A 26,415-nucleotide genomic window follows, 5' to 3' on the forward strand; every position below is an offset into this window, starting at 1 on the left:
CCTCTAGTGATCTGCCTGCCTTGGCCTCCCAAAATGCTGGGATTACAGGCGTGAGTCACCATGCCCAGTCTCAGGAATCATTTTCTCAAATGATGGAGTGATGAATGGATAGAGGGATAGTTATGTGATGAAGCAATTGTAGGATCATCTTAATTATAAAATGTAGGTGGTAGGAATATGGGTGTTCCTTGTAAAATTCTTTTGACTTATTTGTATGATTGAATTTTATTTTATAAAAATGTTTGAAAAATATAAAATTATAAGCAAGTCAACCATTGAAATTCATCACTATAAACAGGAAAAGAAAAAGAATAAAACGTGAATATTTCAATAGATATGGAAAAATTATTTGACAAAAATGAATATCTATTCATGATTAAGAACTCATAGGAGAATAAAAGGCAACATCTTTGATATGATAAAGGATATTGACCAAAGAAAAAAACTACATCAAACATCATATATTGATGAGTTAAAATATTTCCCTTGGATGTTGAAAATAATAGAGATAAAGAGAAATAAACCAATGTGCAGTATAACACCGCTTTTACAAATTGAACCAAGGTCCTGGACAGCGGCATAAAAAATATGAATTTGAAAGGAAGAAATAAAATTGTCACTTTTTTTTGGTAGACAATGTGATTGTATATAGAGAAAACTCAAAGGAATTTACAAGAAAAACTATTAGAATTATAATAATAACTGACATGAGGTAATAGAATATACTTGTATTTCTGTGTAACAGCCAAAAAAGTAAGAAAAAAAGTTGATGTATTTTTATTTCAATAGAATTTTAAAACTTTTTAAATGAAATATGTATAAGATTTCTACAATTTATAGCACTAAGCAATATTGGTAGATATTTTTTAAAGACCTAATTAAACTGAGGGATGTTAATGATTTAGACTACTTAGCGTTTTAAATGTGTCAATTCTGCCCAATTAATCCATCGATTCAATTAAATTCCTATCAAAGTGACTGCAGATATCTTGTTTCTGTGTGTGTGTGTGTATTTGTGAGTATAAGAAAATTGATGAGCTGCTTCTAAAATCCGTATGAAAATTTAAAAGGGCAGGAATACCAAAGGCAATCTGGGAGAACAACATTTCAGTACTTACACTATCAGATAAAGAGATTTATTTTAATAATATGATAATTATTCAGTGTAGTGGTGGTACAAGGAGAGAAAAAAATAGACCAATGGAGCAGAAGAGAGTCCATAAATAAACTAACATATAGTCATTTGGTGATTGTAGTTGTCATATATTTGCTTAACAAATTTTTCCAAAATGTGGCAGCTTATAAAGCATACATTTATCATCTCACATAGTTTCTTTAAGTCAGAAATTCTGGAGCAGCTCAGCTGGGTGGTTCTGGCTTAGGGTCTGTCTTGAGGTTGCAGTCAAGCTGACAGCTTCAGGGCTGCAGGACACACTTCCAACCTCACTCAGGTCGGTAGGAGGCTTCAGCTCTTTATCACATGGGTCTCTCATAAGCCTTCATAGTAGCTGGTTTCCTCCAGCAAATGCAGTAAGAGAAAGAGAACAAATGAGAGAGTGCCCAAAATGGAAAGCACAGTCTTTCATAGTTTAATATGAGAAAAGACATACTATTATTTCTGCTAAACCTTATTTGTCCCTCAGACTCAGTCTGACACAATTTAGGAGGGCATTATACAAGAATGTGAATATTGAAGGCCAGGGTTATGGAGAGCCATCTTGGAGGCTGCCTGCCACAGTGATATTCTTAACACTGTAGGGCAGTAAGGAAAGAATGTTCTTTTTCAAAAATAGTCTGAGCCAATTGGATGTTTTTGTGGATTTTTTTTTAAATTTGCCCTGCATGTGGCATTCAAAAAAAAAAAAAAATCTTGATCATATATCACAAAATACACCAAAAAATAAATGTCAGAGATTTACATGTAAATGGCATGATAATAAAGCTTTAGGAATGAAATGCTAGCAAATGTCTTCATGATTGTGGTAGGAAAAAAAATTTTAAACAAGATGCAAATATTATGAAGCGTAAATGAAAAGTAAAATGAGTTAGGGAGGAGTCCCTCTTTTTCTATTGTTTGGAATAGTTTCAGAAGGAGTAGTACTGGGTATATACCCAAAGGATTATAAATCATTCTGCTATAAAGACCCATGCACACATATGTTTATTGCGGCACTGTTCACAATAGCAAAGACTTGGAATCAACCCAAATGCACATCAATGATAGACTGGATAAAGAAAATGTGGCACATATACACCATGGAATGCTATGCAGCCATAAAAAAGGGATGAGTTCATGTCCTTTGCAGGGACATGGATGAAGCTGGAAACCATCATTTTCAGCAAACTAACACAGTAACAGAAAACCAAGCACTGCATATTCTCACTCATAAGTGGGAGTTGAACAATGAGAACACATGGACACAGGGAGGGAAACATCACACACTGGGCCCTGTCGGGGGGTCGGGGACTAGGGGAGGGAAAGCATTAGGAGAAATTCCTAGTGTAGATGATGGGTTGATGGGTGCAGCAAACCACCATGGCACATGTATACCTCTCTAACAAACCTGCACATTCTGCACATGTATCCCAGAACATGAAGTATAATAGAAAATACAAATGAAAATAAAAAGAGAAATAAAAAATAATAAATGAAAAGTAAAAAGCCTCTGTTCCTTGAAAGACACTATTAAGAGAATTAGGTGAAAAACCACATGGTAGCAAAAAATAATATATCAAACAACTCATATCCACATTTTAAAAAGAACTACAAATCATTAAGAAAAAGGGAGACAATTCAATAGGAAAAAAACAGCAAAACACTGAACAGTCTTCACACAAGAGTTATTCAAATGGTCAATCAACATGAAATGTGTTCAACTTCATTAAATCATCATGGAAATGCAAATTAAAATCACACCAAGACATTACTACCCACAACTAAAATGGCTTTTAAAAAAAAGACAAATTTAAAATGTAAAAAAGGCATTTAAAATTTAAATCTTTGGTTAGAAAAATGCACTCAAATAGCTGAAATTAAAAATACATGTCTAAATGTTGGTCAGAATGTGGATCAACAGGAATTCATATACTGCTCATAGGAGAGTAAAATGTTGCAATCAGTTTGAAAAACTGTTTTGCAGTTACCCACTGAAGTTGACCTTATGCTAACCCTATGACCCAGCAAAAGGCACACTTAAAAATGAAGCAGCAGAAATGCATCGACATGATCGTCAAAAGATATACATGAATGTCCTTAGCAGTTTTATTCTTTTTTTGTTGTTTTTGTTTTTGAGACAGGTTCTCACTCTGTCGCCCAGGATGGAGTGCAGTGGTGCAACCACGGGACCACAGCTCACTGCAACCTCCACCTCCTGGATTCAAGGGACCCTACTTCCTCAGCCTCCCAAGTAGCTGGGACCACAGACGCAGGCCACCATGCCTGGCTCATTTTTTGTATTTTTGATAGAGATGGGGTTTCACTATATTGTCCAGGTTAGTCTTGATTAGCAGCAGCATTCTCCCTCCCCCTCCCCCTCCCTCTCTCCCTCTCCTTCTTTTTTGAGATGGCATCTTGCTCTGTCACCAGGCTGGAGTGCAGTGGCACAATCTCAGCTCAATGCAACCTCCGCCTCCTGGGTTCAAGTGATTCTCCTGCTTCAGCCTCCTGAGCAGCTTTATTCTTAATAACCAAAAGTTAAAACAACCCAAATGCCCATTGCCATCGAATGGCTAAAAACATTGTGGTATATTCTCATATGGGTTTTATAGAACAATGAACATAAATCAAGTTACTCACAACAACACATTCAGTAATGAAGTTAGACTAAAAAGACTACATGCTGTATAATTCTACTTATTACGAAATGCTCAGAAACCGGCAAAATTATTCTGATATTTAATGTCAACACAGTGATTATCTTTGGTGGGGGTAGTGAAAGGAGCAAGACATGTTGGGAGCTTCCGGGGTGCTAGAAAATACCTATTTATTTCTCTGGGTGCTGGTTACATGGGTCTCTCCCTTTTTAAAAATTCATCAGGTTGAACACATACTCGAATTTCTGCATATGTTATAATTCAATAAAAATGTTGTTAGTTTATAAATATATCGAAATGGAAACAGCAACAGACTGCTCTTTGGATATGTCTGACAGTGAAATCAAGGGAAGAGATTGATGGCAATTTAACCATGAGAGAGAAAGGGCGTTTAGGAGAATGGGACTGGAGCAGGCACACAGACATTTTGTAAAAGATCATAGAGAAATAAAAGCTAATGATGCAAGAGAGGATAGAGCTGAAAACAAGATCTCCTGAAAGAGAGTAAGAAGGAATATAGCAGAGATACATATGTTAAAGCTAAAAAATGGGATGAGTGAAAACAGGCAGAAAATTTTAAATGGACATACAATTAATTCAGGAATTTTCAGGCATTTTTGCTATGATAAATCCATAAAGTTGGAGGAATCCATAAAGCGATGTATATATTGTGTATATACAATATATACAGAAAGTGAGGGAAAACAGGGCATTTGGATTTTTGAGGAAAGAGACAGAAATTGGAAAGAGCCTTGAGGAGTTGTAATGGGAATTAAATATTAAAACATTAAACTACTGTCAAGAGACAGTGAAAATGAAAATTGTTAGATTTCCATGATAATGCAAATATTACTTTTATCACAATATCACAATATACATATAATAAGTGGTATATAATGAAATTTACTGTTTATAGGTGAAAATAATTTACAAATGCATATATTTCTTTTGTTACCTCTAATCATTTCAGTTAGGCTCCGCTGTTTTTACGCGCAACATCTACTACCGTATAAGAAAATTAATTGTATTTCTCTCATTTAAAGTTCCTTGGTATTAATATTTTCACTAGCCATAATGATATGAAGTCTTACTTCAATTCCTTTAGACCAACAAATCGTCACTTTTCTTAAAAAATGTACAGTTTAATTAACGAGGTTACCACTCTAATACTTCATTCCTGGTTATCACTGTAGCTTCAAAAATGTATCCTTGGCCAGGTGTGGTGGCTCATGCCTATAATCCCAGCACTCTGTGAGGTGAAGATGGGAAGATCACTCTAGGCCAGGAGTTCGAGACCAGACTGGCCAACACAGTGAAACCCCGTCTGTACCAAAAAAATACAAAAATTAGCTGGGCATGGTGGCATGCGCCTGTAATCTCAGCTACTCAGGAGGCTGAGAATCGCTTGAATGCCAGAGGCAGAGGTTGCAGTGAGATGAGATTGTATCACTGCAATCCAGCCTGGTCAACAGAGTGAGACTCTGACTCAAAAAAAAACAACAACAAAAGTATCCTTTACATATTGATTATATATAAGAATTACATTTGTTTTTATTTCAAAACTTCTTGTAAAAATTATTGGATACAAGAGAGTTTACTACCCCCCCACACACACCCTCTAGAATGATATGTTCTGTACTTTGAATAATAATTATTGTGTAGCACTTGGTTTTATACAGTAAGTATGATAATTTTTTAACTTGAATAAAATTATTGATACTTATCTTTTTAGTCAATACATTTTTATTTCTTTCCAAGAAGTCCAATATTTGCTTATTATCATTAAGCTCAAATTTTAACCTTCTTTGATTATTTTATTGGATATGTCATGATCTCATTTATATCTACCCTAATGATGATTCTCATCTACTTGAAAAATGCGGTAAAAATTTACAATGTGTCCTGAATTTACTCTGAGATATAGGTATCAATATACCTCAGGTTTGTAAGAGGTGATTTGATGAAATCAATATTATCAGTAAAATAATTTAAATTTTTGAGAAAATTGCATACATAATTTACTTTTTATAATTTTACTTTATAAGTCACTAACCGGAAATGGGGAGAATTTCACAAACTTCATGAAAACAAAAATCTTTGTTTCAGTTATATTTAGAGATAAAATAAAATGTATCTCCTTTTTGTCATTTATTTAGATAAACAGCTTAATAACTTACAAATAATTTTGTTTAAAAAAAGAAAGAAAAAATTGAGTTGAAATGGTTTCTCAATGTATAAAAGCAAAATAAGAAACCGTAAAAGAAAATAGTAATAGATACTACTATTTTAATACCAGATAAAATCTTTGTAAAATTCCATAAGATTGACAATTAAAAAATTAGAAAGAGTATTTTCAACACCTATTTCAAATAAAAATATCAAAAGCCTCACTGTGTAAAAGGTTTTACAACTTGAAGATCAAAATAAAGTTCCATTAGCCTTTCTGTTCCATTTAAAACATTAAACAGGAAGTAATTTTGCCCCCTCTTAGGGGCTTCCAATATCCAAATATACCCAAAGAAATCTAGTATTTCCTCACACTGGCCCATGAATCAGTCTACCACTAGCTCATTTCTTGCCATCTATCAGAAGTACAGGAACTCTGTGGAATCTGATACAAGTAAATCTAAATCTACTTACTCTCCCTCTCTGAACTCAATTGCCTGCAGAAAGTCTTCCTGGTGATAACATTCACCTTTCTACCACTCTAGTGAGACCAGAATTCAACTAGGCAAGAAGAGGCCAGAAGTTTACGACCCCTACAATCATTTGAAAATGGCAATATTGGGAGCTTCACCCTTTCCTGGGCAGGCCAGGCAATTCGGCCACCAACTGCAAAAACTACCCTCCCCTGCAAATCCTACCTCTACTAAAAGTACTCCATGTAGAAGACTGGATTCGAGGCTAAGCTGGGGAGTCTCTCCTTTCCCACAAATTAATATTATGGCATTCCTGACCCAATGTTAACTATTTCTCAGGATGTCTGACAGTTAAAAAAAAATAAGAATCAGAATTCTAAGAGAGAATGAGGAAGAAAAAATCTGACTTTGAAATATGTCTCAAGGCCTGCGGTATTCCGGTTTATCAATGAGCATATTATTGTGTGTGTGTTTGTGTGTGTGTGTGTGTATCTGTGTCTGTGTCTGTGTGTGTGTGTGTGTGAAAATACTACAAACAAACAAACGTCATCAGTTATTGTTGGGATAGTTATATAAGGGGTACTTTCAATTTAATTTCTCACCTTTTACGTAATTACTAAAGTATGTACAATGAACATATGTTCCTATTTAAATAAGAAGAAAAAAGTATTACTTTTTAAAGTATCTGTCTCATTCCATTCCTTGTTAACATTAAAAGCAGGAAAATACATGAAAATTCTTTTTGCTATATTTCATTAGGAAAAAATCCAATTCCACTTTTTCCTCAAAGTGGAAAAGGTTTCCTCGAAACATTATTTTGTTTTGTTTTTGAATTTTCATACCATTAGTGACACTGATATTTGGGCAGACCAAATAACTAATTTGATGTTCTTCTTTATAACCAGGAAGGTACTCCATAAGCAATTATTTTGCATTCATTCACTCAACAAACAGTTATTGAACCTGCTATGTTTTAGGCACTAGGAATACATAATAATTAAAATATAAGCCATGTCACCTAGGAGCTGAAAAATTTGTAGTAGAAACAAACAGATAAAACATTGGATATAACAACACCCAACAGTTGTATAAATATGAGTGTCATAGTATTACCAAAGTAAAGCATAAGCAGAGAAAACGCTCTAATGTTAAATTAATTCATATCAACATTTCAGTGATGAGATTTGGTTATTTTATACCTCTCTCGCAGAATTTTAAGAACATGAAAATACAACTGTTACTACATGAGTAATCGAGCTGAATGTTTGTTGACTCATCAGTGTAATCTAAATGTATACTTGATTGTTAAAGCAAAAAATGTACTGAAAATAGGTACTTTGATTAAATAAATTGATTTTTAACAAATCGGTAATTCAAAGAACTATGCTATTAGTTGAAAGTTTAAAAATAATTTTCTTAACTTCTAGCCATCCTTCTGCTCTCCAATAAATTTCATCACAATTAAAAACCTGCAAGGAGCAGAAAATTGCTTACTTGTAATCTGAGGCTAAATTCTATAAGACCAACTCTTCTTATGCTACTTCAATTGGACTCTTCACTAATATTGAACTATGGCAACACACAAACAGAATAGAAGCCCTTCTTTGAATTTCGTAGTTCAGATGGAAATTAGAGACCTCATGAACCTTGATATTATATTATAGGTATTAACTTTGAGAAGAAATCTAAAAACCTAACGGGTTACATTTTAACTTCTGAAGTATACATAGGTATATATGTATAACACTGCAAATATTTCCAAAGAGATTTGAACATAACAACCTGTCACTTTATCTGCACAGGAAACTTATGACTTTACTGGGTAGATATTATGTTACTTATTTATTTATTTATTTATCTTAACTTTTATTTTAAATATGGGGGTATATGTGCAGATTTGTTTCATGGGTATATTGCACCCAGGTAGTGAGCGTAGTACTCGATAGTTTTTCAACCCATGCCTCCCTCTCCCCTCTCTCTTGTAGTCTGCAGTGTCAGTTGTTCCCATGTTTATGTCCATGTGTGTTCAATATTTAGCTCACACTTATAAGTGAGAACATGTGGTCTTTTGTTTTCTGTTCCTGAAAAATTTGCTTATGATTATGGCCTCCAGCTGCATTCATGTTACTGCAAAGGACATGATTTTGTTCTTTTTTATGACTGTGTACTATTTCATGCTACATATGTATAACATTTCCTTTATCCAATCCATCATTGGTGGGCACCTAAGTTGATTCCATGTCTTTGCTATCGTGAATAGCTCAGTGATGAATATAACTAGTGCATGTGTCTTTTTGGTATAATAATCTTTTTCTTTGGAGTATACCCAGTAATGAAATTGCTGGGTCAAATGGTCACTCTGTTTTAACTTCTTTGAGAAATACCTAAACTGCTTTCTATAGTGGCTGAACTAATTTACATTCCCACTAAGAGTGTATATTCCCCTTTTCTCCACAACCTCACTGGCATCCACAGCCTCACTGGCATCAAAAGACACATGCACTAGTTATATTCATCACTGAGCTATTCCCAATAGCAAAGACATGGAATCAGCGTAGGTGCCCACTAATGATGGATTGGATAAAGAAAATGCGATACATATGTAGCATGAAATAGTACACAGCCATAAAAAAGAACAAAATCATGTCCTTTGCAGCAACGTGAATGCAGCTGGAGGCCATAATCGTGAGCAATTACTCACTGGCATCTATTGTTTTTTTGACTTTTAGATAGAAGCCATTCTGACCAGTGTGCAATAGCATTTCATGGTTGTTTTAATTTGCATTTCTCTAATAATTAGTGATGTTGAGCATTTTTTCATGTTTGTTGGCTGCTTGTATTCTTCTTTTGAGAAATCTATTCATGTCCTTTGCCCATTTTAATGGGTTATTTGTGGGTTTTTTTAAATTGTTAATTTGTTTAAGTCCCTTACAGATTCTGATTACTATACCTTTGTGAGGTGCACAGTTTGCAAATATTTTCTCCCATTCTGTAGGTTGTTTATTTACTTTGTTGATCTGTTGATAGTTTATTTTGTTGTACAGAGGATCCTTAGTTTCCTTAGATCTCACTTATTACTTTTTGTATTTGTTGCAATTGTTTTTGGGGACTTAGTCAAAAATTCTTTGCCAAGGCTGATGAATAGAAGGGCATTTCCTAGGTTTCCTTCTAGGATTTTTGTAGTTTGATGTCTTACATTAAATCTTTAAGCCATCTTGAGTTAATTTTTATATGTGGTGAAAGATTTATTCTGCATATGGCTAGCCAGTTATTCCAGCACCATTTAGAGCATAGGAAATCCTTTCCCCTTTCCTTTTTGTTGTCCTTGTTGAAGATCAGCTGCTTGCAGGTTTGTGGCTTTATTTCTGAGTTTTTGATTCTGTTCCAGTCTACGTGTCTGTTTTTCTACCAATACCATGTTGTTTGGGTTACTGCAGCCTCATAATGTAGTTTGAAGTCAGTGTGATGCCTCCAGTTTTGTTCTTTAAAAGCAAAATAGAGAGAATGATTTCCTTTTCTTTATATAGCTAGTATATAGTAAAATTAGGGGGAAACTATGGTCTGCAAATCCTGCTATTTTTTTTCTATGCAATACCTAGTCTTTACTGAAACGCTGCACTTCAAAAGATGGAGTACACAATAAATTGTCCTTGTTATATAAATTAAGAAAAAACTAAATAAATGAATTATTTCTTTTCTCTTTAGAAAATATAAATTTAAATAGAATACTACCATTTGAAATTTGTTTTATTTCAGAGAATGACACATAAGTTAGGTAAAGAAAGCAACACTGGCACAGCAGCATTTGGGGAGCTCTGTATCAGCCAGAAGTCTTGGTTATAAGATACAGAGCATGTAACCAGTACAACAGGATTTGAACCTGGGGCTCAAATGATACCTCTAGAGCCCTGTATCTCCCTCTCTCTTCCCCCATCTCCCTTAGGTTGCATGGTTTCACTTTCTCTAGGTTTATTGCACTTTTATATAAACCAGCACTGTTGAGAGCAAGAGAGTTCCAGTTGTTCTAGACCAGAAACTGCAAGTTCAAATCCTGCAAGATAAGCGCAAGTCTCTCAGAAATTCCAGCAAATGTTTCCTTTAGCTGTCAATGCACTTACAGTCCATTCCTAATTCAATCACACTTGCTGAAAATATGATGATCCAGCTGGTCAGCTTAAATTAAAAGCTATACTCTGGAATTAGAGGTGGAAGCGATTTTATCTAAGCCTAAAGAATGTGAGTGAAGTGTTGATTTTCACAAAGAATATTGGATCATCTTATTCTGAAGGGGAAGGTGGGTAGTAGGTGTCATTATATATCAATTAGTGTCTTTTGTTTGCAAGTAACAGAAACCAGTTTGATCTAACTTAATTAAAATGGGCTAATTTTCACAAGGAAATAAAGCTCTCCTATTGAATTCAGGAAGAGAAATGGAAGGAGAATTCACAAACAATTTGTGTCTCTCCTGCATGACATTTTATTCACATCTAAACTCTTCATTCCTTATTTTTTACAGCCCTGATTTCTCTCATGTGTTATTGATGGACAATTGAAGGCAGAGTCACAACTCTTGAGAATTTCTATCGCTATTTAAATCTCAATTAGAAGTCCTTGTTACCAAATAAAACTTCTTGATTGTGAGAATTCAATTGGCTAAACATGTGTCAAATGGCCACACTTCATCCAATTAACTGTAGCCAGTGATGAGTTTGGGTAGTACAAACATGGCTTCCATTGCTTTGATACAGAGGATATATAAAGCATTATTATGAGCTTCGCAGATACTCCAGAAATTGACCACCTCACATGATGCACCCCTGATGAAAGGTAACCTTAAAGCTTTCCTTAAAGGAGTTGATCCTATTGAGGTTTAAGCTACGGTGGAGATAATATTTAAAAACTAGTTAATAGTTGCATATGATTTGCTGCAAGGAAAGTGGATGTTAAAATGTTAAGAGGAGAAAACTGTCACAGCAGTGGATGCCTGAGGGGCTGGAAGAGGGGTCTTAGAGGGTAGAAAAGAAAGAGGTTAAATAAGAAAGTTGCAATTTCTAAAAATAGTTACTTCACAAATTTGCCAAGAGCTAACTCCTCTTACATTGTACTATCTATAAGCCAAATAGCTTAAATTATAAATCAAGGAAGGTTAAAAGTATAATTATCTTCATACTACCCCAAAGAAAAATGTGTAAGAAAAAACACATAAAAGATTAATGAAAACATCTGCCTTCAGTCCCCTAACATTTAAATCAAAGAATTGGTCTTATGAGTGGTACAACCCATCCCAGCTGCAGAATGATTTACAGGTGCAGAGGTAATCTATAAGGGAATGTGGCAGTCCACCAGAAGGGGATTTATAAATTAAAATCAATATGTGAATTTTATTCTGAAGCCTATGGTAGTTAGTGCTGATTGCAGGGCTCTGGTGAATGGCCTCTAAACACGTTTTTGTTCATAGATCACCACATTTTCTACAAGCCAGAATTTGGAGATAATATGTGCCTGGGAATTCTAGAGGGCAAAGTTATTTTGTGAAAGACTACCTAACCTTGGAATATTTTGTAAAGTGTGCACACTCAAACTTGATAATATAGAGATGCAAATCTGAGGGAAGAGGATTATTTTTTATTTTGTTTTTTAAATTTGCTTTTTCGTTTTTATTTGTTTTAAGGTGAAGCAGAGTTGAATAAGTAGCCAGATGGATTTAAAAAAAAAAACAGCCACAAAATTGGCATTTTAATATGCACGCTCAATTGTATTCTCATGAAAAGCAACATTGCAGAATAGTGACTTGAATATCCTCTGGTGCTGGACTTCTAGGTTTCAATACAGGATTCCAATGGTATAGCTTTGGCAAGTTACTTAGCCTCCTTCCTTCAGCTCAGTGTCTGTCTATAAAATACCTGTGATTTGGCTATACAACCCCTTCTCACCCTACTATCATTTTCCATACAAAATCAACTTACATTTTTAATATATTTTCATTAACGTTTATGGCTTTCAAACATTAAAAATTACATTTTTATATTATAAAATTAAATAAGCAGGAGGCCATTAGCCTGAGGCTGTCTCCATACTTCGAGTTTCTGTATAATAAATTGCAGTCTTAACTTAGTACTTAGATAAATGCAAACCTAACTTAGGAGAATAACAAACAGCTGAGTTCAGCTAATCACAGGCCGCCAACTCATCACACTATACCCAAAAAAGACAGATGCCTAGCTGTAGCCAATCAGGTGATTTCTCTACTTTGCATCTGCCTTTGGCCTATGAAAGCACGCCACTCACACTGTCTAGTGCAGCCCTCAACTTCTCCTTGTACTGACACCACTGGACTCAGGAATTATTTGTTCAGGATAAATATGTCAAGTTTAATTAGTTTAAAGCTTTTCTTTTAACAATTCAAATGGGATCATGATATATCTTGCTGTCTTTCACTTAATATATTTTCTCAGTCCTTCCACATTGGTACATTAGAACACACTCTTTTTAAAAAATGGATGCATATTAATCTACTGTGTAGATGAGCCACACTTTTTAAACCTCAGAATGGGAGTTTATTTTTCTTACAATATTTTACTGCTTAAAGAAAGTGCAGGAGAAGAAACGATCTTGGTACTTACACCATTTTGCAATTAGGTAACTATATATGCATAGTGGTTTTTTAAATGTGATATGGCTGGTTCAAGAGCTAGGAGTTTCAATATGAAAAATCTCATCTTCTAATTTAAATTTTAACATTTTGGGAGGCCCAGGCAGGAGGATTGCTTGAGGCCAGGAGTGTGAGACCAGCCTAGTCAACATAGTGAGACTCCATCTCCACATAACATTAATTAAAAAATTAGCCAGATGTGGTGGCATGCACCTGTAGTTCCAGCTCAGGAGGCTGAGGTGGGAGGATCACTTCAACTCTGAAGTTCAAGGCTGCAGTAAGGTTAAGCAGCACTGCAGTCCAGTCTGGGTGAACAAGCTAGACTCTGTCTCAAAAAAAATTACCTCCTCTTTGAAGCAATTGTGAATGGGAGTTCACTCATGATTTGGCTCTCTGTCTGTCTGTTATAGGTGTATAAGAATGCTTGTGATTTTTGCACATTGATTTTGTATCCTGAGACTTTGCTGAAGTTGCTTATCAGCTTAAGGAGATTTTGGGCTGAGACGATGGGGTTTTCTAGACGTAGAATCATGTCATCTGCAAACAGGGACGATTTGACTTCCTCTTTTCCTAACTGAATACTCTTTATTTCCTTCTCCTGCCTGATTTCCCTGGCCAGAGCTTCCAACACTATTTTGAATAGGAGTGGCGAGAGAGGGCATCCCTGTCTTGTGCCAGTTTTCAAAGGGAATGCTTCCAGTTTTTGCCCATTCAGTATGATATTGACTGTGGGTTTGTCATAAATAGCTCTTATTATTTTGAGATACGTCCCATCAATACCTAATTTATTGAGAGTTTTTAGCATGAAGCATTGTTGAATTTTGTCAAAGGCCTTTTCTGCATCTATTGAGATAATCATGTGGTGTTTGTCTTTGGTTCTGTTTATATGCTGGATTACATTTATTGATTTGTATATGTTGAACCAGTCTTGTATCCCAGGGATGAAGTCCACTTGATCATGGTGGATAAGCTTTTTGATGTGCTGCTGGATTTGGTTTGCCAGTATTTTATTGAGGATTTGTGCATCGATGTTCATCAGGGATATTGGTCTAAAATTCTCTTTTTTTGTTGTGTCTCTGCCCGGCTTTGGTATCAGGATGATGCTGGCCTCATAAAATGAGTTAGGGAGGATTCCCTCTTTTTCTCTTGATTGGAATAGTTTCAGAAGGAATGGTAGCAGCTCCTCCTTGTACCTCTGGTAGAATTCAGCTGTGAATCCATCTGGTCCTGGACTTTTTTTGGTTGGTAAGCTATTAATTATTGCCTCAATTTCAGAGCCTGTTATTGGTCTATTCAGAGATTCAACTTCTTCCTGGTTTAGTCTTGGGAGAGTGTATGTGTCGAGGAATTTATCCATTTCTTCTAGATTTTCTAGTTTATTTGCATAGAGGTGTTTATAGTATTCTCTAATGGTAGTTTGTATTTCTGTGGGATTGGTGGTGATATCCCCTTTCTCATTTTTTATTGCGTCTATTTGATTCTTCTCTCTTTTCTTCTTTATTAGTCTTGCTAGTGGTCTATCAATTTTGTTGATCTTTTCAAAAAACCAGCTCCTGGAGAGGTTGTGGAGAAATAGGAACACTTTTACACTGTTGCTGGGACTGTAAACTAGTTCAACCATTGTGGAAGTCAGTGTGGCGATTCTTCAGGGATCTAGAACTAGAAATACCATTTGACTCAGCAATTCCATTACTGGGTATATACCCAAAGGATTATAAATCATGCTGCTATAAAGACACATGCACACGTATGTTTATTGAGGCACTATTCACAATAGCAAAGACTTGGAACCAACCCAAATGTCCAACAATGACAGACTGGATTAAGACAATGTGGCACATATACACCATGGAATACTATGCAGCCATAAAAAAAGGATGTGTTCATGTCCTTTGTAGGGACATGGATGAAGCTGGAAACCATCATTCTCAGCAAACTATCACAAGGACAAAAAACCAAACACCACATGTTCTCAGTCATAGGTGAGAATTGAACAATGAGAACACATGGACACAGGAAGGGGGAACATCATACACCAGGGACTGTTGTTGGGTGGGGGGAGGGGGGAGGGATAGCATCAGGAGATACACCTAATGCTAAATGACGAGTTAATGGGTGCAGCACACCAACATGGCACATGTATACATATGTAACAAACCTGCACGTTGTACACATGTACCCTAAAACTTAAAGTATAATAATAATAAAAAGCTTCCTTTCAAAAAAAAAGTTACCTCCTATATTCTGTAAACTGAGAAATAAAACAATCATGTATATTTGAATTGCATATAATGTAAAAGTGTCTAAGATTTGGCAAAGCTGTCTTCAGAATAAAATACTGCTTTGGTGATTTAGACACAGCTTTTCTCTCATTCCCCCAGTTTTTAGCTATGTTCTCATAACCAATGAATTATAGATAAGTGAGGAGTTGTTGCCTAGCACAATACTAAATGAATACTTCACACATTTCAAATATTTCTTTTAGCTCGTTGACTAATTCAGCCTAGCAACTTTTGAGGGGAAACAATAAATGACTGTAGGAAAATATATTAAGCTCTGTTACGGGAGAACTTGGCCAGCACAGCTAATATTTGTTTATAATTGATCTTTGCATTCCTCATGTAAAATGTTTTCAGAGGACACAATACAAAAAAGCCAATATGTTATGTGAGAGGGTTCACAATATCTAACATGAAAACTCTGTCTCCTGAAAAAGAAATCTTCTAGCTTTCTGTAAATAAATAGTCTGTAAGCGTCCTTCTCTCTCTCTCTCTCTCTCTCTCTCTCTCTGGTCTGTAAATTCACTGACACTTTTTATAAGGCTTCATTCTGTCAAGGTGTCCCTTTGCCATTCCACACACTTTTGCCCATCTCTAAATCTTTATTTAATTTTTTCTCTAGTGGTGTCCTTTATCTACTAAGATAACTAACTCCTTTGATCTCCAGGCGTCTCAGATGAAGGGCTTAAGGAAAACTGGAGTGGAGCGGGGAGGGCAGGGAGGACAGGAAAGTCCTATTCTTTGGAGGACTTTATTTTATTCTACTCCTTATGCATGTAAGGAAGAAAAAAATAAGATCCTGCAACATCTTGCTGCCTTTCTTTTTCTTCCCTTCCTCCACTAGCTGTGTTTTTATGTACTTCCTAGAGTAAAGGAAAATAATACACAGTAGAACAATTCTTTTGTTTCACAACTAATCTCCAGTTCAAGTGTTTCAGATTACCACTAAATAGATGTCCGACTCATTTCAGAAATTGTTTCTGAGTGCACATTGAGGTCTTAATGACACAATTGAATGGTGGTTTGGTTTTGTCTTTCTTAAGGTCATTCTCCTTAGCTACTCAAGAAAGCTTCTTTATCTTGCCTACACATGAAAGTTAGAGAAATACCAACTTTTACTTCATCAAACTTAGTCCATGTATTGATTATTATCTACTTTATGGCAGAGACTATTTCAGTTGTCTCTATTTAAATTTTATCTACATATTATAGTTCAGTAAAATGATGACTCTGCCAGGAACTTAAAAATCTGAGCTTAAAAATCAAGCTTTTCACTTCCTCCCAGACGGGGTGACTGCCGGGCAGAGGCACTCCTCACCTCCCAGACGGGGCGGCTGGGCAGAGGCGCTCCTCACCTCCCAGACGGAGTGGCCAGGCAGAGGCGCTCCTCACTTCCCATATGGGGTGGCGGCCGGGCAGAGGCGCTCCTCACTTCCCAGATGGGGCAGCCGGGCAGAGGCTCTCCTCACTTCCTCCCAGACGGGGTGGCGGCCAGGCAGAGGCACTCCTCACCTCCCAGACGGGGCGGCCGGGCAGAGGTGCTCCTCATCTCCCAGACGGGGCAGCCGGGCAGAGGTGCTCCTCACTTCCTCCCAGACGGGGTGACGGCCGGGCAGAGGTGCTCCTCACCTCCCAGACGGAGTGGTCAGGCAGAGGCGCTCCTCACTTCCCATATGGGGTGGCGGCCGGGCAGAGGCACTCCTCACTTCCCAGATGGGGCAGCCGGGCAGAGGCGCTCCTCACTTCCTCCCAGACGGGGTGGCGGCCAGGCAGAGGCACTCCTCACCTCCTAGACGGGGCGGCCGGGCAGAGGTGCTCCTCATCTCCCAGACGGGGCAGCCGGGCGTAGGTGCTCCTCACTTCCTCCCAGACGGGGTGGCAGCCGGGCAGAGGCACTCCTCACCTCCCAGACGGAGCGGCCGGGCAGAGGCGCTCCTCACTTCCCATACGGGGTGGCGGCCGGGCAGAGGCGCTCCTCACTTCCTCCCAGATGGGGTGGCGGCCAGGCAGAGGCGCTCCTCACTTCCCAGACGGGGTGGCCGGACAGAGGCGCTCCTCACTTCCCAGACGGGGTGGCCAGGCAGAGGCACTCCTCACCTCCCAGACGGGGCGGCCGGGCAGAGGCGCTCCTCACTTCCCATAGGGGGTGGCAGACGGGCAGAGGCGCTCCTCACTTCCCAGATGGGGCAGCTGGGCAGAGGTGCTCCTCACTTCCTCCCAGACGGGGTGGCGGCCAGGCAGAGGGAGCACCTCTGCCCGGCTGCCCCGTCTGGGAGATGAGGAGCACCTCTGCCCGGCCGCCCCGTCTGGGAGGTGAGGAGTGCCTCTGCCCGGCCGCCACCCCGTCTGGGAGGAAGTGAGGAGCACCTCTGCCCGGCCGCCCCCTCTGGGAAGTGAGGAGCGCCTCTGCCTGGCCGCCACCCCGTCTGGGAGGAAGTGAGGAGCGCCTCTGCCTGGCTGCCCCATCTGGGAAGTGAGGAGCACCTTTGCCCAGCCGCCGCACCGTCTGGGAAGTGAGGAGCGCCTCTGCCTGGCCGCCCCGTCTAGGAGGTGAGGAGCGCCTCTGCCCGGCCGCCCAGTCTGGGAAGTGAGGAGCGCCTCTGCCCTGCCGCCCCGTCTGGGAGGTGAGGAGTGCCTCTGCCCCGCCGCCACCCCGTCTGGGAGGAAGTGAGGAGCGTCTCTGCCCGGCCGCCCCGTCTGGGAAGTGAGGAGCGCCTCTGCCCGGCCGCCCCCTCTGGGAAGTGAGGAGCGCCTCTGCCCGACTGCCACCCGGTCTGGGAGGAAGTGAGGACCGCCTCTGCCCGGCTGCCACCCAGTCTGGGAGGAAGTGAGGAGCGCCTCTGCCCGGCCGCCCCGTCTGGGAGGAGAGGAGCGCCTCTGCCAGGCCGCCCCGTCTGGGAGGAGAGGAGCGCCTCTGCCCGGGCAGCCCCGTCTGGGAGGTGAGGAGCGCCTCTGCCCGGCCGCCCTGTCTGGGAGGTGTACCCAACAACTCCGAAGAGACAGCGACCATCGGGAGCGGGCCATGAGGACGATGGCGGTTTTGTTGAAAGGAAAGAGGGGGAAGTGTGGGGAAAGGAAGGAGAGATCAGATTGTTGCTGTGTCTGTGTAGAAAGAGGTGGGCATAGGAGACTCCATTTTGTTCTGACTAGGAGAAATTCTTCTGCCTTGGGATGCTGTTGATCTATGGCCTTTCCCCCAGCCCCATGCTCTCTGAAACATATGCTGTGTCAACTCAGGGTTAAATGGATTAAGGGCGGTGCAAGATGTGCTTTGTTAAACAGATGCTTGAAGGCAGCATGCTCTTTAAGAGTCATCACCACTCCCTAATCTCAAGTACCCAGGGGCACAAACACTGCAGAAGGCCGCAGGGACCTCTGCCTAGGGAAACCAGAGACCTTTGTTCATGTGTTTATCTCCTGACCTTCTCTCCACTATTATCCTATGACCCTGCCATATCCCCCTCTCCGAGAAACTCCCAAGAATCATCAATAAATACTTCATAAATTAAAAAAATAATAATAAAAATAAAAATAAATAAAAATTCAAAAAAAAAATCAAGCTTTTATGACTTGCTGGTGGTGTGACATCCTGATAATTAATCCTTCTGAGTTTCGTTTATTGCATCTGTATTTACAAGGAAATATTCTAATTTTCTTTACATCAGTAGTGTTATAGATTAAACAGCTTGGGCTATTTAAAACCCATTCATATCACTCTTGCCTGACATTTGTATATTTCAACATCCATATCTATGATGAAGGAGAATAATTGTACTTCCCTCATAGAGTTGTTATGAGGATAACATAACATTAAAGCACTGCCTGACACACAGTAGGCATTCAATAAATGTTACCTACTGGTATCATTGTCATGTTATTCAATTAGTTCAGAGGTTTCTTGCAGGTTTCCAAAAAAACCACAAAATTTATATTTCTTATTATCTTATGTTTAAAAGCATATCAGCATATCAGTGTAGAACAAACCTTTTAATTAGAAAACACTGACTTATTTCAACAATTGATCTTCTTTCATTTTTATAATTTAATTTCTGAGATATATGCGCAGAACTTGCAGGTTTGTTACATAGGTATACAAGTGCCAGGGTGGTTTGCTGCACCCAGCAACCCGTCATCTACGTTAGGTATTTCTCCTAATGCTATCCCTCCCCTAGCCCCCACCCCCTGACAGGCCCTGGTGTATGATGTTCCCCTTCCTGTGACCATGTGTTCTTATTGTTCAACTCTCACTTATGAGTGGGAACATGCAGTGTTTGGTTTTCTGTTCTTGTGTTAGTTTGCTGAGAATGATGGTTTCCAGCTTCATCCACGTCCCTGCAAAGGACTTGAACTCATTCGTTTTTATGGCTGCATAGTATTCCATGGTGTATATGTGCCACATTTTCTTTATCCAGTCTATCATTGTTGGACATTTGTGTTGGTTCCAAGTCTTTGCTATCGTGAACAGTGCCACAATAAACATAGGTGTGCATGTGTCTTTATAGTAGAATGATTTATAATCCTTTGGGTATATAAGAGTTGATCTTTAAATAAGAGGCTTAAGGCAATACAATGGACTGTATCCTTGTATAAATTTTCTATGGTTGTTGAAAGAAATAAGCACACCTTTTAGCGATTAAAAAAAGACACATGATTTGATAGCTTAACAGGGTGACTACAGTCAACAATAATTTAAGCAACAGCAGGTCAAGTCCCTCTCATGCCAGTCTTGTCTCTTCTTCTACCACATCTCTCTGAGGTAATCTTCTGCTTCTTTCTTCTACTTTTAAGAATTTACAGGATTAGATTTTGTCCATGTCATAATCCAGGATAATCTCTCATCTCTAGTCCCATAGCTTTAGTCATATCTGCAATTTTCTTTTGCTTTGAAGGTAACGTACTTACAGATTCCAGGGATTAGGGTTTGGACTCCTTGCATGGGGCTGGGGCATGATTCTGCCTGTCACAGTCCTTTTTTTCTTGCATAGTTTTATTTGCTTCTTCCAGTGTCCATGCCTGATGCTATCTCTATGTCATTTGTTCTCAATTCCAACTGTGCTCTAGATTCACCTGGAGAGGCATCTAAAAAATACCAGTGCCTAAACTCAACCAATTGCCCTAAACTCAGACCAATTATATCAGAAGTCTTGGGGGTGAAGATATTTGCTCTACTTTGGATCAAATATCATGATATATTAGTTATATTCCTGTTACAGCTTTTCTAATAAAATCTAAAATTATACAGCTCATGTATAAATTTGTGTGATTTGAGTGGTATACATTAGGGACACCAAAGCCTTGTTACCCATCATGTGTTTTGTGAATCAAAAACATCAGCAGCAGATGAGAGCTTGTTCAAAATTTAAATCTTGGGCCCCATATGAGAACTGAATTCTGATTCAAGAGGTCTCAGGTTGAGATACTGCATTTCATTCAACTTCTCAGTTATGACAATTCTGCTCATTTATGGACAACACGTTGAATAGCAAGGCTCCAGAGGGTTATAATTACATATATTACCAATGTCAATTTGCTCTGTCTTGAGTAGGTATCATTTGCTACATTTTATAGAAGAAAAAGCTGAAGCTTCATGTACTAGATTTTGTATTTGTTTGTTTGTTGTTCTGAGGCAGAGTCTCGCTCTGTCACCCAGGCTAGAGTGCAGTGGCACAATCTCGGCTCTCTGCAACCTCTGCCTCCCAGGTTCAATTGATTCCCCTGCCTCAGCATCTGTAGAGCAACTGTGATTACAGGCATGAGCTACCATGCCTGGCTGATTTTTTGTATTTATTTAGTAGAGACAGGATGTCACCATGGTGGCCAGGCTGGTCTCGAACTCCTGACATCAGGTGATCCACCCACCTCAGCCTCCCAAAGTGCTGGGATTACAGGCATGAAGCACCACACCTGGCCAAATTTCTTGTTTTATGCTAAGTAGTGGCAAAAGCAGCATTCCAACCCTGACCAGTCCATCTTTCTTTCTCTATCTCATAGAACCTAGCTGAATTGAATGGTGAACATGTTTATCAGCCAGTATTTATCAATCACCAATTGTCTCATTCCGACTTTGAGAGAAAACTCAAGATGTGGTATCTGTAACTTGAGAATTGGCTGTTGCTATTAAACACATCTGTAAGGTTAAATTACCAGTTATGGTATTGAAAAAGCTAACATTATCTAGAAAAACTAAAGAGACTAGTTTATTTTTTTTTCTCCTCTAAATGTAGTATTTTTTTTTCAGCCACTTTAAGAAAAGTGTCAGGAATAATGAAATGATGAATAAATTCAGTTTTTAATTCTCAGCATTTTATATTCTTTCTCTGTTTGATCTGAAGTGTTACTGAGAGCAATGAGAAATGTGATTTCTTTTTTTTTATAACCCCATCTGGAGACATCCAGCTGAGATTACAATTTTCTAAGGCTAGAGGTAGATATTATCAATTACCAGCTGCTTCTTAGCTAGATAATTTGAGTAGCTTTTAATGTCTTTAAATGCCAAATGATTGAAGATTAGTACTAATTATATGTAACATATTAAGCTACTGTAGCTCTCTAATGTTAATAGTGACTAGCAGCATTTTTTGAATTAGACCAATATTTAGCACCTCATTGAATAAGTGTTTCATGTCTCACCAGTAAGTTAAAAATTTGACTTCCACATTATATAAGTCTCTTCATGAAATTGACAAATGAATGAGGGAGCTAAAATATTCACTTATTATTAAAAGACTGCAGATTTTCTATTGTGAAACCAAACTAAAAATTAAAACAGCTATTATTTGTGAAATGTTGGTGTTTAAAATTTATAAATTTAGGAGTTCAGGAATGACTTTCAAATTTAATTAGAAAGATAAAAGAGAGCCTTTTAGATTTTGGAAACTGCCAGGCCAAAGTCAGAACTAATAACAAGACTTTCTGCAAACTCAGCATGTTTTAGCTAGGGTGGATGGGTCAAATGAGCTGGGCTATGTTGGATGCTATAACCCTGGCTGGGTGCCTAACGTGAACCAGCATTGTCCTGTGCACTTTATATAGATAATCTCATTTAATTTTCACAATATACTTTCATATCAGTTTTGTTTCAAAAGAATGGGAACTGAAGCTCATAAAAGGATTAAAACAGCTCGTTTGGTGACCTTAGGAAAAAACCCCTGGATGTATAAAGGCAAAGTCCATTTATTTTTATTAAACCATAGTACTTTCCTAAAAGATGAGGAGAAGCTATGCTTTAAAAGTTGATTCCAGTAAATTTCAAACACTATTTAAGATATAATATTTATTTTTCTATTAAAATACTTTTATTTAGTGCCTATGTCAGGCATTGTGCTAAAATTGTTGGAGGAAGAGGGATTAGCAGTAAATTCTAGAACTAGTTTTTGAACTGAAGCCATTTGTCCCCAGAGTCCTAGCTTTTAACCACTGTACTATACTGCCTGCAAACTGGCACTAGAGATAGTAAAAATGTCCTCACTGACTTAATACCCCTTATGTTTTGCAGACAAAAAAGAGAGAGAGAGAGAGAGAGAATATGTGAGAACTTGGCATTGGAGATTGGAGTCTGGGTCACTATATTCCAATTTAAAGAAGTGTTCTAAACTTTTCTGAAGAGTAGGGGCTGCCATATTTGCCTCAATAAAAATAGGCTCAATAATTTGCACGGGTAGATGGTAATGTGTTCCAGTAATATTTCCCAGTAAAAAAAGCCAGAAGAGAAGAGCGTATTAAGAGTAACTCACAAGAAAAAGCAGTTTACAAAAATCTAGGGCATGATTTCTTGATTAGACCCCTGAGATTTTTAGAATGATACATGGCTGTCTAAAATAAGTTGGACTATTAGAGGCCAGTCAGAACAATGAGAGATTTTTTTCTTACAATTTGGTTATCAGTTTTTGTTTTGTTTTGTTTTGTTTTGTTTTTTACTATTATAGCATCAACAGGGAGTCAGGGAGTGCAGTGGCGCGATCTCTACTCACCGCAAGCTCCGCCTCCCAGGTTCACGCCATTCTCCTTCCTCAGCCTCCTGAGTAGCTGAGACTACAGGCGCCCACAGCCACGCCCGGCTAATTTTTTTGTATTTTTAGTAGAGACGGGGTTTCACCATGTTAGCCAGGATGGTCTCGATCTCCTGACCTCATGATCCACCTGCCTCGGCCTCCCAAAGTGCTGGGATTCCTTTACTTTTTAAATTATGAATTTCCTTTTGTTATTATACTTTAAGTATTGGGGTATATGTACAGAATGTACAGGTTTGTTACATAGGTATATACGTGCCATGGTGGTTTGCTGCACTCATCAACCCGTCATCTACATTAGGAATTTCTCCTAATGCTATCCCTCCCCAGCACCCCCACCCGCCGGCAAGCCTCAGTTTGTGATGTTCCCCTCCCTGTCTCAATGTATTCTCATTGTTCAACTCCCACTTATGAGTGAGAACACGCGACGTCTGGTTTTCTGTTCTTGTATTAGTTTTCTGTGAATGATGTTCCCAGCGTCATTCATGACCCTGCAAAGGACATGAACTCATCCTATTTTATGGCTGCATAGTACTCCATGGTGCATATGTGCCATATTTTCTTTATCTAGTCTATCATTGATGGGCATTTGGGTTGGTTCCAAGACTTTGCTATTGTGAACAGTGCTGCAATAAACATATGTGTGCATGTGTGTTTATTGTACAATGATTTATAATCCTTTGGGTATATACCCGGTAATGGAATTGCTGGGTCAAATGGTATTTCTAGTTCTAGATCCTTGAGGAATCGCCACTCTGTCTTCCACAATGGTTGAACTGATTTACACTCCTATCAACATTGTAAAAGCATTCCTACTTCTCCACATCCTCTCCAGCACCTGTTGTTTCCTGACTTTTTAATGATCACCATTCTAACTGCCATGAGGTGGTATCTAACTGTGGTTTTGATTTGCATTTCTCTAATGACCAGTGATGATGAGCTTTTTTTCAATGTTTGTTGGCTGCATAAATGTCTTCTTTTGAGAAGTGTCTGTTCATATCCTTTGCCGACTTTTTCAAGGAATGTGAAGGACCTCTTCAAGGAGAACTACAAACCACTGCTCAAGGAAATAACACAGGACACAAATAAATGGAAAAACATTCTATGCTCATGGATAGGAAGAATCAATATCATCAAAATGGCCATACTGCCCAAAGTAATTTATAGATTCAATGCTATCCCGATCAAGCTACCATTGGCTTTCTTCACAGAACTGGAAAAAATGACTTTAAATTTCATATGTAACCAAAAAAGAACCTGCATAGCCAAGATAATAGTAAGCAAAAAGAACAAAGCTAGAGGCATCACGCTACCTGACTTCAGACTATACTACAAGGCTACAGTAACAAAAACAGAATGGTACTCTTACCAAACCAGATATATAGACCAATGGAACAGAACAGAGGCCTCAGAAATAATGCCACACATCTGCAACTATTTGATCTTTGACAACCCTGACAAAAACAAGCAATAGTGAAAGAATTTCCTATTTAATAAATGGCGTTGGGAAAACTGGATAGCCATACACAGAAAGCTGAAACTGGATTCCTTCCTTACACCTTACACAAAAATCAACTCAAGATGGATTAAAGACTTAAATGTAAGGCTTAAAACCATAAAAACCCTAGAAGAAAACCTAGGCAATACCATTCAGGACATATTCCATTCAGGACATAGGCATGGGCAAAGACTTAATGACTAAAACAGCAAAGAAATGGCAACAAAAGCCGAAATAGACAAATGGGATCTGATTAAACTAAAGAGCTTCTGCACAGAAAAAAAAAACTATCATCAGAGTGAACAGGTAACCTACAGAATGGGAGAAAATGTTTGCACTCTGTCTATCTGACAAAGGGCTAATATCCAGAATCTACAAAGAACTTAAACACATTTACAAGATAAATTATGGATTTCTAATATAAATATAGATATAGATCTTTTTTTTGAGACAGTGTCTCACTCTGTCACCCAGTCTGGAGTGCAGTGGCGCAATCTCAGCTCACTCCATCTCTCAGGTTCAAGCGATTCTCCTGCCTTAGCCTCCCGAGTAGCTGGGACTACAGGTGCATACTGCCACACCTGGCTAATATGTATATTTTAATAAGCAATTAAAATCTATACAGCACATCTTATCTTTGACTTTAATCATATAAAAATGTTTATATTGTTATAGAAGTGTTTTGGTCCAAGAAATATACGTAGTACTTAAGGTAGCTAATATTCAAATTTCACGTTTGTCTAGATGAAGAGTATAGAAACTGCAGGTCTAAAACTGTATCTCCCTAAGAATTATGTATGCAAAGATTAAATAGTTCTTTAACCTAAAATTCCTTTCTTTTGATCTATGTATGGGTTACAGGTAAACAGCAAATCTAAGCCAATATATTAAAGAAGATAATAATTGAAAGAAATGAAATTCGTTTTTTCATGTATACACTGCTAAATCAAAAAGAAAAGCAATAATAATTTTTGATTGGCTGCTGATGGAACACAAATCCTGTCCTTTTCTGTAAACATTGTACCTGTACACTTTTTACCTTTGGAAACATTGGTTTTATTCCTATCTATTCTGCAGAGTCATTCGGTAGACTGTAGAGAGCAATTGAATTTTCTGGTGAATGACCAAAGTCAATCTCTCTGTTTTGCCTGTTAACAAATTAGTTAACAAATTAACAAACCACCATTCTTCCCCACTGTAGAAACTGTACACAGCTCAACTTTCCACAGGAATGGATTTCCCAGAGTTTCTAGGTTCTAGGATGTTAGTTTTCTCCCAAGGTCTTCCTAAATTATCCAGCATATAACCTCAGACTGCTTAGTGCCAGAATCCAAAATGTTTATTCTCCCACATGAGACCACATTCATTCTTGACCCAAACAAAAGGGAGAACAGGGAGGTGAGGTCCCTCTAAAGAAGCACAGCCCCACAATTTCCAAAAGGCAGGATATTTGTGGCCAGTTGACTCTCCTACCTATAATTTCCAGTCTATATCAAACATTTCTCTTCATGTTTGCTCAAGACTT

General features: G+C 38.4%; 1 long non-coding RNA gene across 2 annotated transcripts in view; it reads right to left on the minus strand.

Annotated features, from left to right (window-relative positions):
• Positions 1-1,226: 1,226 nt before the first annotated feature.
• LOC134759752 (uncharacterized) overlaps positions 1,227-26,415 on the minus strand; it is a 79,892-nt gene continuing 54,703 nt past the window's right edge. Inside the window, exon 5 of one of the 2 annotated variants that reach the window (XR_010136465.1) lies at positions 1,227-1,516. This is a non-coding gene — a long non-coding RNA (uncharacterized LOC134759752). The remainder of the gene's footprint in view (positions 1,517-26,415) is intronic. The other variant, XR_010136464.1, reaches the window with a different exon arrangement.

This window comes from Pongo abelii, chromosome 13 (assembly GCF_028885655.2).
Source record: "Pongo abelii isolate AG06213 chromosome 13, NHGRI_mPonAbe1-v2.0_pri, whole genome shotgun sequence".
Lineage (NCBI taxonomy): Eukaryota > Metazoa > Chordata > Mammalia > Primates > Hominidae > Pongo > Pongo abelii.